Source organism: Phyllobates terribilis, unplaced genomic scaffold (assembly GCF_046119375.1).
Source record: "Phyllobates terribilis strain yellow unplaced genomic scaffold, ASM4611937v1 Scaffold_5__5_contigs__length_657084704, whole genome shotgun sequence".
Classification (NCBI taxonomy): domain Eukaryota; kingdom Metazoa; phylum Chordata; class Amphibia; order Anura; family Dendrobatidae; genus Phyllobates; species Phyllobates terribilis.
In genome coordinates this window covers 74,882,902-74,898,114 of record NW_027362765.1, presented here as the reverse complement: position 1 = coordinate 74,898,114, position 15,213 = coordinate 74,882,902, and the positions used below count along the sequence as shown (strand labels likewise).

Below are 15,213 nucleotides of genomic sequence, written 5' to 3'. Positions count from 1 at the left end.
TGTTTTCTGAAAAAGACTCCCACACTACTCCCCTGAATGCAGGCATGAAACTACCGTTAATATATATTTAGCTATTGTGCAACCCACTATTCAAAATATAAATGAATACACCACCACTTTGACCCCTGTGAAGAATATTGGAGATATAATTCCATGTCAATCCTTTGTATCCTGATTGGCATGGGATTATAAAACCCCCTTCAGTGGGCAGCTGTACAGAACAACTAGCTTAACGGGGAGGGGGGGGGGGCAAGCCTCAAAGGATGTGAGTGACAGATCTCACACCTTGAGCCAGCTCAGCTCAGGACAAGGGGCTTGCTTGCCATGTGGATACCATGAGATCTGAGTCAGCTATGATTTTATAAGGCGGATATGGACTTATCGTACGTCCAAGCCATACATTGTGTATATTTCCAAGATCCCCAGAACATACCGAACGCCTTTCAGGGTCTCGATCCATTCTAGCCTCACAGGGTGAGGAGATACGTAGAACAACTAATAGGAAACACATAGCAAAGCTGTGTTTGGTCGGAACATGTAGCAGGGGCCCAGCTGGACCCGATGGCACCAGAACCGTCCATTAAGGAGTTATGATCATCCATAGTTTTAGAGTTTGCAGCTGCCAGAGGCACAGGGAGGGAACTTAGGTTCAGCCCTGAGGGGAGGAACCCGAAAGGGGATAAAAGCTAGTGTAAGGTCATGTGCTCCCTATCTCACTGATGCATGCAGTCCACTTTGAACAGGAGGTCACGTCAAGTAACGTGCTGTGAGGGACCTAGGATCCAGCTGGAAGTCGATGCCCCCTGAGGCCCAGCGTGCACATAGTTGGACGTCACACCGGTAATTTACAAGATAAATCTGCTTATATATTTTGTCCTACCACTTTTGTATTTGCATATCTGACCATTGTATATGTATGACTTTTATGTATATAGTGTATTGTCTAGTGTGCCCTTAAGGCAATTAAATATATAATTTAACCTTGGGCTGCTCTTTTATCACGATCCACACGTCCGTTTCTCAGTTCAACTTTCCATGCTACCAGGGCTTGTTTCTGGTCCCATATAATTTGCGTTAACGGACCGGGATTATATCGAACGAGGAACTGGTGGCGGTTCTACCAGGCTGACCAGGTTCTGTTTCACTGGTGCTAGTGAAAGGGGCCTCTCAACCTGTCAGGGGTGTGAGTAAGTGTGGTGCCACGTCAGTGACTGTGTGGGCCCCCTCCTCTCACTCCCTGTGCCTTCCTGGGCCTGTGTGAACAGGGGGGGTATCTGTGTAAAACTGTGCCAAACTGTCCTTACGTGCCGCAAGGGAGTGCGGAACGTCACATTGGTACAAATGAGGAGACCTTACCACATGGTCCTTCTGATGTAATATATAGTCAGGTGGGGTGGCGAGGTGCGGATCCTTCACAACCCCCACTAACTATAGTCACTTTTCCCCACCCAATAAAAATATAAAGTAATTACCTGTGCTCTTTACCCTAATTCATTACCAGTCACACTCCTGCATCCTCAACCCCCCCCACTGTGTTCCTCCCACTTCCCTAATTCATTATAATTACATGTTCTCTCCCCAATTCATTCTAATTGTATACCCCAAAATTAAAATTACATACCCCCAATTCATTATACTTACATACACCAAGTCACTATAATCACATACCCACCAATTCATTATTACATACCCACCAATTCAGTGTGCAATGTCCTTTTTTTACACCCCCAATTCATTATAATGTAATATCTTCTCATCCATCCCCCACCCCAGTTCATTATAACATACTATTTTCTCACCCATCCCCCATCTCAATTCATTATACAGTACTGCTCACCATTATTGAAACTACTGCAATTTTTTCATAGACTGTATGAAATAAATGGAAATGTACCAAAGTTATATCCTCAGGATTTTTTAATTAGTGGTCCAAAGTAATACAACAATAAAACATTGGTTTTCAACTTCCATGTTGCAATTTCAAAGAAAATAAACAGAATAAACAGCATGTGCAGCAATAAAGGCCCCCCTAATTAATACTTGGTTGCACGCCCTTTAGCATTGCGGACAGCCTCCAAACGTTTCTTGTAGCCATCTATAACCTTCTTGCACTTCTCAGCTGGAATTTTTTCCCACTCTCCATTTGCAGTTTGTTCAAGCTCTTGAATGTTTGCAGGGTTCCTTTTCCCAATGGCAGATTTCAGCTCACCCCAAATTTTTTCAATGGGATTGAGGTCAGGATGCATTGCTTGCCATTTTAAAACAGTCAATTTTTTTTTTCAACCATTCCTGTGTGCTTTTGGATGTGTGCTTTGGGTCATTGTCTTGCTGGAGAACTCTTGATCTTTGACCCAAGCTTTCTTACACTGGGTAGGACATTTCACTTAAAAAATTTTTGATAATTCTGTGATTTCATGACTCCGATGATACGGTCAAGACCTTCAGTACCAGAAGCAGCAAAGCAACCCCACAGCATTATGGATCCTCCACCATGCTTAAAAGTTGGTAAGGTGTTCTTTTCCTTATAAGTTTCAACATTTGATGCATGCACTATAGATTTGGTTGGTCCAGAATCAATAAAAAATCTGGTGGTTTACCATCTTCCGTGGCAAAAGTTACCAAAGGTATTGGTCCTATGGGACCACTAGGGGGTGCATGCAAACGGAATTGCCAACTTCCTATAGCTGCTGTGAGCAGCACACAGAGGCAGGAGGGGCAGAGGGGATCATATATGTGTCTGCGGGCAGCTTCGGATATGAGGATAGCCTACAATTTCTTTGATGTGCCCAGGTTTCCCTCAATTAAAGGAAATTATTGGATTACTCTTAGGCTATGTGCCAACGATGCAGAAATTTTCCTGAGCATTTCTGCATCTCTTTGGTAGAAAAAACGCATGCGGATTTTACATGCATTTTTTTCTGCCAGGGAGAAGCGTTTTTTAAGGCTATGTGCCCACGTTGCATTTATGAAGCAGAAAATTTCTGCTTCATTTCTGCAAGTCCTCTCCCGGAAAAACGCATGCGGAATTCCGCACGCGTTTATCGCGCATTTTTCGCGCGTTTATCACGCGTTTTCCACATGCGGAATTGCCTTGCGTTTTTTATGCATTGGACAAAGGCAATTCTGCTTGCGGAAACGCAAAATTAAATGACATGCTGCGGATTTTTGAACGCAGCATAAACGCTGCGGAAAAATCCGCAGCATGTGCATAGAACTTGCGGAATCCCATTGGGGACCATGGGGTGCGGGTTACCAAGCGTTTTACAAGTGTTTCCGCTGCGGAAATTCCGCATCAAAAACGCTTGAAAAACGCTACGTGGGCACACAGCCTTAGTGTTTTTGCATGCATTTCTGCATGCGTTTTTTCAAGCGCTTTTCCAAGCGAATTTGAGCAACACTTGGAAAAGTGCTTGACAAGTTGGTCACACAATATAAATCCATGCAACTGGCATTGATTTATATTGTGTGACCAACTTATGCTGCTTTAAATGCAGCATCAATAGTAAAAAAAAGAATTAAAACGTTAAAAAAAATAAAAATACATTATACTTACCTCTCCGGTGGCCCACGGTCTCCTTCTCCGGTGGCGTCCTCTATCCTCAGCGTCCCGCGGTATTCTGAAAGGACCTGCGCTGACGTCATTTAGTCAGCTGACAGGTCACGCGACCGCTGACGTCAGCGGTCGCATGACCATCACATGACTAAATTACATCAGCGCAGGTCCTTTCAGAAGCTTAACCCCTTAACCCCCAAGGGTGGTTTGCACGTTAATGACCAGGCCAATTTTTACAATTCTGACCACTGTCACTTTATGAAGTAATTACTCTGGAACACTTCAACGGATCCCCCTGATTCTGAGATTGTTTTTTCGTGACATATTGTACTTCATAATTGTGGTAAAATTTCTTCGATATCACTTGCGTTTATTTGTGAAAAGAATGGAAATTTGGCGAAAATTTTGCAATTTTTCAAAATTTGAATTTTTATGCCCTTAAATCAGAGAGATATGTCACACAAAAGAGTTAATAAATAACATTTCCCACATGTCTACTTTACATCAGCACAATTTTGTAACCAAAATTTTTTTTTGTTAGGGAGCTATAAGGATTAAAAGTTGACCAGCGATTTCTCATTTTTCCAACAAAATTTACAAAACCATTTTTTTTAGGGACCACATCACATTTGAAGTCACTTTGAGAGGTCTTTATGACAGAAAATACCCAAAAGTGAAACCATTCTAAAAACTGCACCCCTCAAGGTGCTCAAAACCACATTCAATAAGTTTATTAACCCTTCAGGTGCTACACAGGAATTTTTGGAATGTGGAAGAAAAAAATGAACATTTAACTTTTTTCACAAAAATGTTACTTTAGACCCAATTTTTTTTATTTTCACAGGGGTAACAAGAAAAAATGGACCCCAAAATTTGTTGTGCAATTTCTCCTGGGCACGCAGATACCCCATATGTGGAGAAAAAACACTGTTTGGGCGCACGGCAGGGCTCGGAAGGGAAGGAGCGCCATTTGACTTTTTGATTGTAAAATTTGCTTGAATAATTAGCGGATGCCATGTTGCGTTTGGAGAGCCCCTGTGTGCCCAAACATTGGAGCTCCCCCACAAGTGACCCCATTTTGGAAACTAGACCCCCCAAGGCACCTATCTAGATGCATAGTGAGCACTTGGAACCCCCAGGTGCTTCACAAATTGATTCGTAAAAATGAAAAAGTGTTTTTTTTTCACTTTTTCATTTTTACGAATCAATTTGTGAAGCACCTAGGGGTTCCAAGTGCTCACTATGCATCTAGATAGGTGCCTTGGGGGGTGTAGTTTCCAAAATGGGGTCACTTGTGGGGGAGCTCCAATGTTTGGGCACACAGGGACTCTCCAAATGCAACATGGTGTCCGCTAACAATTTGAGCCGACAATTTGTTAGCGGACACCATGTTGCATTTGGAGAGTCCCTGTGTGCCCAAACATTGGAGCTCCCCCACAAGTGACCCCATTTTGGAAACTAGACCCCCCAAGGCACTTATCTAGATGCATAGTGAGCAGTTGGAACCCCCAGGTGCTTCACAAAGTGATTCGTAAAAATGAAAAAGTGGAAAAAAAACACTTTTCCATTTTTACGAATCAATTTGTGAAGCACCTTAGGGTTCCAAGTGCTCACTGTGCATCTAGATAGGTGCCTTGGGTGGTCTAATTTCCAAAATGGGGTCACTTGTGGGGGAGCGCCAAAGGTTAGGCACGCAGGGGATCTCCAAACGCAACATGGCGTCCGCTAACAATTTGAGCCGATTTTCCATTCAATTTGTTAGCGGACACCATGTCGCGTTTGGAGAGCCCCTGATCTGCCTAAACAGTGGAGCTCCCCCACAAGTGACCCCATTTTGGAAACTATACCCCTCAAGGATTTTATTAAGGTGTATAGTGAACATTTTGAACCCAGAGGTACGACACAGAATTTGATAACATTAGGTCATCATATTGAATAAGTTGTCATTAGTCTTGAGCGCAAGTGCTCGCTACTTGAGTTTGCATCAGGTACTCAGGTATGCACCATGTTCTGCGTGTGCTCGACTGACATGATCGAGTCCCCGCCCGGATGTTTCACGGTTATTAGACACCCAAAAAAAAACATGCGGGCATCCCTCGTGCATGGCAGGCAATCCCCACAAAGTTTTTTGGGCCGTGAAGCATATGGGGCGGAGACTCGAGCATGTCACTCAAATACCCACGATACTCAATGCATACCAGAACACCCGATGCAAACTCTAGTAGCGAGCACTTGCGCTCAACACTAGTCGCCATATCGTCATCTTTTTTTCTTACTTTTGAAAAAAATCCTAACCCCATCACAACCCTAACCCCAACCCCAGCCCTAACCCTAACACTACCCTAACCGTAGCACAACCCTAACCCTAGCACAACCCTAACCCTAGCACAAACCCTAACCCTAGCAGAACCCTAACCTGAGAGTTTATTTTTTACGCCGTTCCTCATGTGGTATAAGTTATTAGACAATCTTATTCTTCGGGTCGGTGAGACTACAGCGATACCAGAATCATATGGGGTTTTTATGACTGACAGCTGTCACACACTAAAAGACGCATTTTTTGTAAAATCTAGTTTTTGCATCGCCATATTTTGAGAGCTATAATTTTTCCAGATTTTGGCAGACAGTCATTTGATGGCTTTTTTTTTGCGGGATGAGTTGACGTTGTTATTGGTGCCATTTTCATGCACGTGACATTTTTTGATCGCTTTCTATTCCGATTTTTGGGAGGCAGAATAAACAAAAACCAACAATTCAGGAATTGTTTTTTTTTTATTCTGTTCCGCGTGTGGTAAAATTGATAAGGCAGCTTTATTCTTCGGGTCAGTACGTTTACAGCGGTACCACATTTATATCGTATTTCTATGTTTTGCACTTTTACATAATAAAAGCAATTTTATAGAAAAAAATTATTTTTTACCATAGCTTTATTCTGAGAGCTATAACTTTTTTATTTTTCGGCTGATGGAGCTGTATGGCGGCTTGTTTTTTGCGGGACGAGATGACGTTTTCAGCGGTACCAACTTTATTTATATTTGTCTTTTTGATCGTGTGTTATTCCATTTTTTGTTTGGCGGTATGGTGATAAAGCATTGTTTTTTGCTTCGTTTTTTTTTTTTTTTTTACCGTGTTCACTGAAGGGGTTAACTAGTGGGACATTTTTATAGGTCAGGTTGTTCCGGACGCGGCGATACCAAATATGTGTACTTTTATTGTTTTTTTTTATAATAATTTTTATTAATGAGTACATTATATTTTTATTTTTGGTGGATTATTTTTTTTACTTTTTTTTTAAATATTTTTACAATTTTTTTTTTTTTTTCACTTTCTGATAGTTTTTATACTTTATTACTTTGTCCCACTATGGGACTTACACTTTTTTTTCCTCTGATCGCCTGCATAGCACAGGAATGCAGCACCATCCCTGTGGCATGCAGGCAGTCAGCGCTGGACAGGGAGAAGATAGTTTGGAGATGCACTGCGCATGTCCAAAAAATCTTCCTGCTGTCTGGTGACCCGGATGTTGTCATGACGACATCGGGTCGTCATGGCAACATCCTGGAAGCCACGGCAGACAGCGCTGGAAGCCGGAAGAGGAGGTGAGTATCTGCGTTCACCTCCCCTTGCCTCCGCAATGCTGCGATCGACTTCGATCGCAGCATCGCGGGGGTTAATTTGCTGGGAGCGGTGCGTGACCGCTCCCTGCACATAGTACCGGATGTCAGCTGTGACAATCAGCTGACACCTGGCGGCGATCGCGCCCGCAAAGCCTGTGTGCGCGCGCTATCGCCATGACGTACTAATACGGGTCTGGCTCTTAAGTCCCAGGGCACAGACGTGTATTAGTACGTCAAATGTTGTTAAGGGGTTAAAGGAACAGTACTCCAACAGGTGTTGGGGTGCAGAGTACACACAGCGGCTTAAAGGCACAGTACTCACACGTGTGGGGTTGCAGAATGCACACAGCAGCTTTTAGCACAGTACTACCACAGATATGGGTTGGAGAGTACACACAACGGCTTTTTTTGCAGAGTGCACAGTCAGAATCTGTCTCTCACTCCAGCTGCATCGTATCCCTACACTAATAAGAGCAGAATGGCGGTGGCACTCGTGAGCCAGCTTTTATACAGTCTGGGTCATGTAGTGCGCTAGCCAATCACAGCCATGCCAATACTTGGAAAGGATGTGATGGCTCCAGAATTGCCCACAGTCTGAAAGCCAGTTGATTGGCTGTGCTTTCAACAAGCTTTATTAGACTTGCGAACTTGTACAGGAAACCAGACATACATTAAAAAGTCCGTGTTCGGAACGTCATAAGACATGTCCATTGGTGCCTCTGTCACGTGATTGCGGGGTGCCGATGGGTTTTCATGACAGCCGGGGACCTGCAGAAGACCCCCGTTCCTGTCATTGTGCACTATGAACGCCCGCATGTGGCCGGTGTTCATAGGACATGATGATTTCTGCTACACATAACAGGGCTCCTTGATTTTCTGTAGGAATCTCCTTTTTACACAGCTCATCACCGCTCACAAATGTCTCTGTAGCATCAATATGGGTCAGATCTTTATCCTGAAACAAATGTTGTAGAAGTCACAGACAGATGGAGAAATTGTAATTAATTATTTCCAAGAACAGAAAATATCAAACAACAGTAGTCACATAGCTGCCGGATTCCTGTATAAATCCAACCTGTTGGCTAGTAATTCCAACCAGCAGTTTCCATAACTAGAAAATTGTGAGAAGATCCAGACAACATCTAATGTCTATGATCAGCTTTATCCTGTCATTTCCAAGTATATAACATGCCCAATCCCTCATTCAGGGTCCTGACAGCGCTCACTAGAGGTCTTCTTCACTACTGTGTAATCCTGGTTATGGAGAGACACATTAATAAATCGCACTACAGACAATTCCAGAGTCCTCACCTCTCCAGTTCTGTCCATCTGTTATTCCCATAGATAAGAATGATGTAATGTGACGTCATCAGAATCTCTCACCTCTCCAGTAAGCCGGAAGAGGATCTCTAGGGTGAGGTGTAATATCCTCTCCGCCATCTTATCCCTGTCCCTATCCATCCTTGATGGGTCAATCAGGAATATTCTCTTATATAGAAGATCTCCACTGAGAGGATCCGATATTGTAGGAACCTGAATGGGGAGAAGATGACGATGTAACATCATAAAGATCCCATGTAATAATATAAGGAGATAATTATTACTGAGGGAGGAGAACGTCTGAGGGGAAACGTAATGGGGAATCTCCACAGACCTCCACCTGCAGAGCCGCACACTGGATATATGGCTGCTCTGTGCGCACAGGACCTGTGGTGATGTCACAGTCATGTGATCAGCCACATGGAGGGGAGGAGCCAGTCTCCATTTTGCAGGTAGTGTAGGACACAGCTCCATGAGAGAAGCCGTCTGCTGTACTGGTGAGAGGTAATGAGGGAGCAGGGAGTGTGTGATGGGGGAACAGGACTAAACCCTAATGGGCTGAAGGACGGGGTCTCTCTGTATATCAGGCATTCTCCGCATGTTTAGCAGCAGTGTATCAGCCACAATACATGCGACCGCGGGTACCCGAGCATTTGACTCAAGCACGCCGGCTCCTCTATCCGAACCCGAGCACGCTCAGATGACTCAATGTCCCAGCATGTTCGCTCATCACTAATAATAATAGAAGGGTTTATTAAGGCTATGTGCCCACGATGCAGAAATGCTCCGGATATTTCCTGAGCTTTTCTGCATCTCCCTGGCAGAAAAAACGCATGCGGATTGTACATGCGGATTGTACATGTGGATTGAACATGCGGATTGTACATGCATTTTTCCTGCCAGGGACAAGCGGAAGTGAAGAGTTCTTCACATGCATTTCTGCATGCGGGTTGTCAAGCGCTTTTCCAAGCGATTTTAGCATCACTTGGAAAGTGTTTGACAACTTGGTCACACTATATAAATCCATGCAGCCAGCATGGATTTATATAGTGTGACCGAAAGAATGGTAAAAAATAAATATTATACTTACTTTCTGATGGCCCCCGGTGTCTTTATCTGATCCGTCCTGGCTGCCTGCAGATCGCGGTACACTGAAATGACCTGCCGACGTCAGGGGTCGCGTGACCCGTCACGTGACTAAATTATGTCATGGCAGGTCCTTGAGTCCACCGCGATCTGCCGGCAAGCCAGGACAAAGGCATCGGGGGCCATCAGAAGGTAAGTATAATGTATATTTTTTATTTTACTCTTTTTTTTACAGGTTCTATGGTACCCGGGTCCGGAGGAGAGTCTCCTCTCCTCCACACCCGGGTACCATCCGCACATTGAAACGCATGGAATCCACATGTACAGATCCAGTGATGCGGATTACATGCGTTCCAATGCAAGTCAATGGCGGCGAAAACGCAGCGCTTCCGCAAAATAATTGGTAGTGCTGCATTTTTTTCCGCAATGATAATCCGCAGCGGAAATTTCCGCAGCATGTACACAGCACATGCGGATTATCATTGGGGAACATGGCAGACCTTCTACCATGCGTTTTTTAAGCGTTTCTGCAGCGGAATTGCCGCTGCGGAAGCGCTTAAAAAACGCATTGTGGGCACACAGCCTAATTCATATCGTAAAAATATATACGATAAGTCTATGAAGACACAAAATAGGGGGAAATTTACATGATACAGAGAGGGGATAAAGGTGACTGTAATATCACAATATAATATATGTACAATAGATCAGATCCTAAGTCAGTGAGAAGTAAATAATAAAAGCTCTTAGATTAACATGTGAGTGGCCTTCACACCCGCTTAGGAAGGTGATATATAATGTCATCTCATGAGAAAGCAAAAGTGCGAAATAAATCAGGAGTGAAGGCCGCACATCTGAACATAGCAAAGCAGTAGATAAATACATGTATAATAGGTATATATAAAACAATATATATACAACAAGGCTGTGAAACAGACACAGGAATGAATCCTATGACCATGCAGTAACACCAAAGGCACCATTGATGGGCGTTTCCCGTTCAGCTTCGTCAGAAGGGCTGTAATAATGTGTAAAAGCGGGGTGTTTTTATAGAGCCAGATGCCCAATGTCTGAACAAACAATTACACCTGTGATAGGGCAGCTGGCTATGGCATTGGCGCTTGAGCGGCGTGTTCCAAGTACTTGATTGTTAAGTGAAGCGCCAATCTGCCCAGATGCGTCATGGATAGTAGCGGTTCAGCATGTCACTCACAGAGTGGCGTTCTAATTGGCCCACCACCCCCCAAAAAAAGAGTATTCAGCAGGGTCACAGAGGAGAATTTCTCACAAATATGCAGCCTTTACAAAGTAATTTGCCTCCTACTGAAGCCCTAGATTCCCCTATCATTGCAAACATTAAGTATGATACTAACAAAGTGCCCCACAAATGCTGTATGATACCTCCACAGTACCTTCCACATGCACAGTATGACGATCCTACTGTACCCCACCTCACCTCTGCCAGTAAAGTATAGTCACCCCAACACAGTATGATCCCCCAACTGTGACCCCCCCCCCACACACATCCCCCCCCATGCAGTGTAATGGCCCCCACACCTTTCCACACTGTATAATGGCCTGCACTAGCCCTCCAAACAGTATAATGGCTCCTCCACAGCCCTTCGCACAGTACGATGGACCCCACACAAACCTTTAAACTATATAATTTCTTGCATGCAGTTTAATTGCCCAAACATAGCCCTCCAAATATTGTAATGGCCCCCTCATACCCCTATAAATAGTATAATGGGCCTCACACAGCCCTCCAAATAGTATAATGGTCCCCACATTGCCTTCACTATAGTATAATCCTCTTCTCATAGTCTTCCATACAGTACAATGCACTCCCCATAGTCTTACATATAATATAATGCACTCCCATAGTCCTCCATATAGTATAATGTACTTTGCATAGTCCTCCATATAGTATAATACACTCTCCATAGTCCTCCATATAGCATAATGCATCCCCCATAGTCCTCCATATAGCATAATGCATCCCCTATAGTCCTCCATATAGTATAATACATCTCCCATAGTCCTCCATATAGTATAATTGGCTTCCCATATTCCTCCATTTAATATAATGTACTCCACATAGTCCTACTTATAGTATAATGCACCCCAATTGTCCTCAATACAGTATAATGCACTCCCATAGTCCTCCATATAGTATAATGCACTCCATAGTTCTCCATACAGCCTACTGCACTGTCCATAGTCCTCCATGTCGTTTAATCCACCCCGCCTAGTCCTCCATAGAGTATAATCTACCCCGCCTAGTCCTCCATAGAGTATAATCTACCCCACGTAGTCCTCCATATAGTATAATCCACCCCACGTAGTCCTCAATATAGTATAATCCATCCTGCGTAGTCCTCCATATAGTATAATCCACCCCGCGTAGTTCTCCATATAGTATAATGCACCCCATGTAGTCCTCCATATAGTATAATGCACCCTACAGTCCGCCAAATAGTATAAGGCATCCCCTATAGTCCTCCATATAGTATAATGCACCCCTTAGTCCTCCATACAGTATACTGCATTCACCATAGTCCACATATAGTATAATATAGTATAACGCACCCCCATAGTCCTCCATACATTATAATGCACCTCCATATAGTATAATGCACCCCAAAGTCCTCCTGTCACTGGGATACCACAACAGAGAGGGGCCAGAAGAACGTGGCCTCTGGTCACCTGAACTCCTGCACTGGTTAGAACTGCTTCACCATCCTACTAAACAGTTCAGGTTTTCTTTGCTCTGGCATTGCTAGGGTTAATCAGTTTAGTTTATCTCCTGGAGCTCTCCATCCTGGAATGCCTCAGCTGTTCTATGTTGGGCACTCCCCTGTGGTATATATACTTGTCACTGGTATTTTGGAATTGCCAGTGATAGTTCATTTTGCCTGGTTTGGAGTTGGAGGAGTTGTTCGGTGTTTGGAGTTGGCAGTTAGAGAGTTGTTCTGGAGATTTCTGCATGGAGTTTGTTTGTGTGTTTATCCTCATCCTCTCCTATTTGGTTTCACCTACCTTACCCTCCCCTGTGTACCACTCTGTTGTTTAGTGAGTGTATTTTGTATGATTGTTCTTTTCTCTAATCCACCTCCATGACAGCACCAACAGGAGGTTGCCTCCCCATCCTAATTAGGGACAGGAAACACAAGAGGTTAAATAGCCCTCCCCTTCCCTCCAACCTCAGTGTTTTTCCTGTCCCTAAGGGATGAAGAGGTTTCCTTCTGGTGGGGCTGTGGCCGGCAAACAGCTTCCCCATTTTAGATACCTTTAGCCGGGCAGCCTGGGATCGACCGCCCCGTGCCTTCCTTCCCTGCGCTGCTCTTGTGCGGGACCGCACCATCTTCCTGCGCTCCGTCAATACTGGGTGGTGATAAGAGTGGGCTGGGGGCCTCCCATAGTCCCCCAGCCAGTTACAATGTCTCCCCTTCTCCCCGCACATGTCGCTCTCCTCTGGAGTTTCTCCTTCAGTGGAGCGCGCATGGGAAGTGAGGTGCAACGTCACTTCCGGTTGCGTTCCACAGTGGGACGCACCGCCATTTTGGCAGGAAATTTGAAATAAAAAAACGGCAGTGAACGACAGTGACTGGACCTGACTTCAGGAGAGGGGAGACCTCATTCTATTGGATGAGAAATGCGCTGGATCTCGGTTTCCTGTATAAAAGGACCCTGATGGAAGACACCATAAGGTAGGACTGAGGTTATAATGATGGATGTGTCTGCCCCTAAAGCTGCATCTGCAGAGCCCAGGTCAATCCCTGGCCCAGTGAATATATCTGGTAAGGGTAGGTCCCTCTTGGTGCAGGATCCGTCCTTATGTCTTCCACTTTTTTGTTTTAGGGTGAGAAGGATCCTGCACCAAAATCTAAAGAAAAACCTGCATGTCGCAAGCGTGCCATTTGCAATAAAAAGCTCCCATCCGCTCACAAAAAGGCTCTATGTCAGCCGTGTATGGAGAAAATTATCCACGAGGAGCAACCCTCCTTAATGGATGAAGTAAGAGGAATGGTGTGCCAGGAGATCCAGTCGCCCTTAGCCACCTTCTTACAATCCTTTTCTGGGGGTCCCTCAGTATCCAAAAAGAGGAAATACACCCCAGAAGATACCTCAGACTTGGAGGCTGAAATTTCACGAAGGAATGGTTGGAGGAAGGCGAAGTTACTCCAGGCTATAACACTGAGCAGGATGTTAGAATTTTTTTCTTTTCCTTTGATGACATGGAGGAACTTTTACTCGCTGTCAGAAACACAATCGGAGTAGAGGAAGAAAAAACTTCATGCACGGTCCAGGACGAGATGCTTGGGGGATTAAGATCAAGAAAGAAAATGGTGTTCCCCATTCATGACAATGTCCAGAATCTAATTCTGGATGAGTGGGAATTTCCAGAAAGGAAGCTGAACATTCCGTCAAATCTAAAGGACCGCTTCCCCTTAGATGAGAACATCTCAAAATGCTGTAAAGTCGACATTCAGGTGGCCAGAGTAGCAAAAAAGTCTACCCTTCCCTGCCCTTAGAAGACTCCTTTCAGCTTAAAGATCCACTTGACCTTAAGATGGATAGTCTGCTAAGGAAGTCAAGGAAGACATCAGCTGCCGCTCTGAGAACAAATGTCTTCCACCTGCATCACAAGAACCTTGTTCCATTGGCTGCATCAGTTAGAAGATCGTATCAAGGGCTGTACCCCTAGAGAAGATCTTCTGGCCTCACTGCCCCTCTTACAAAAGGCAGTGGGGTTCCTAGCGGATGCCTCCGCAGAATCTGTCTGGATAGCAGTAAGAACTTCAGTTCTCTGTAATACCGCAAGAAGAGCACTATGGTTAAAGATGTGAAGTGGAGACATCTTGTCTAAAACCAAATTATGCTCCATACCCTTCAAGGGGGAATATGTGTTTGGCCCAGCACTGGACGATTTACTGGAGAAAATATCCAATAAAAAGGTCTCTCCCAGAACCGAAAACACCCAAAAGAAGATCATTTTGTCCTCCACAAACACAAAATCCCTCATACAGGGGAAAGGGTAAATCAGGACGTTGGAGCTACCCAAAAGGGGGAAGAGGTAAAAGCATCTTCCAGACCCAACGCCAAGCAAGTGGGAGGTAGAATCTCAGGATTCTTCGAACAATAGCGGAGAATAACATCAAACCGCAAAGTCCTAGACTAGGTCAGGACGGGAATAAAAATAGAATTTTCTCCCTTTCCCCCACAGAGACTGGAAGTAACATCTCTCCCTTCAGAAAAACTTCAGAATGTTCTAATTTCAGAACTTCAGCAAATGCTATCCTCAGCAGTAATTGCTCCCATGCCAGAAGAAGAACAGGACAAGGGCCATTACTCCAGATTATTTCTTGTAAAAAAAAAACAAATGGGACCCACCGGGTTATCAACCTGAAGCGACTGAATCAGTATATTCACTACCAAAGATTCAAAATGGAGTCCGTAAAATCCACGGTCCCACTAGTCGGTAAAAACTTTGTCATGGTTACTGTGGACCTAAAAGACTCATATTATCATGTGCCCATCCATCCAGATTACCAGCGATATGAGATTTGCATTCACACTAAATCAGACAGTGTACCCTTTTCAATTCAAGGTCCTTCCCTTTGGCATCTCCTCTGC

At 44.3% G+C, this 15,213-nt stretch overlaps 1 protein-coding gene and 1 long non-coding RNA gene across 3 annotated transcripts in view; one reads left to right on the top strand and one right to left on the bottom strand.

Annotated features, from left to right (window-relative positions):
• Window positions 1-5,370: 5,370 nt before the first annotated feature.
• On the bottom strand, window positions 5,371-8,886 carry LOC141272082 (uncharacterized). The gene is made up of 3 exons (XR_012321962.1): window positions 8,825-8,886; window positions 8,482-8,703; window positions 5,371-8,125 (listed from the first exon to the last, which is right to left on the bottom strand). It is a non-coding gene; the product is annotated as an uncharacterized lncRNA (long non-coding RNA).
• Window positions 8,887-8,896: 10 nt separating this feature from the next.
• The window catches only part of LOC141272052 (uncharacterized), a 32,163-nt gene continuing 25,846 nt past the window's right edge, over window positions 8,897-15,213 (top strand). The window contains exon 1 of one of the 2 annotated variants that reach the window (XM_073682344.1): window positions 8,897-8,994. The gene's annotated coding sequence lies outside the window, so the exon portion shown is untranslated. The remainder of the gene's footprint in view (window positions 8,995-15,213) is intronic. The other variant, XM_073682345.1, reaches the window with a different exon arrangement.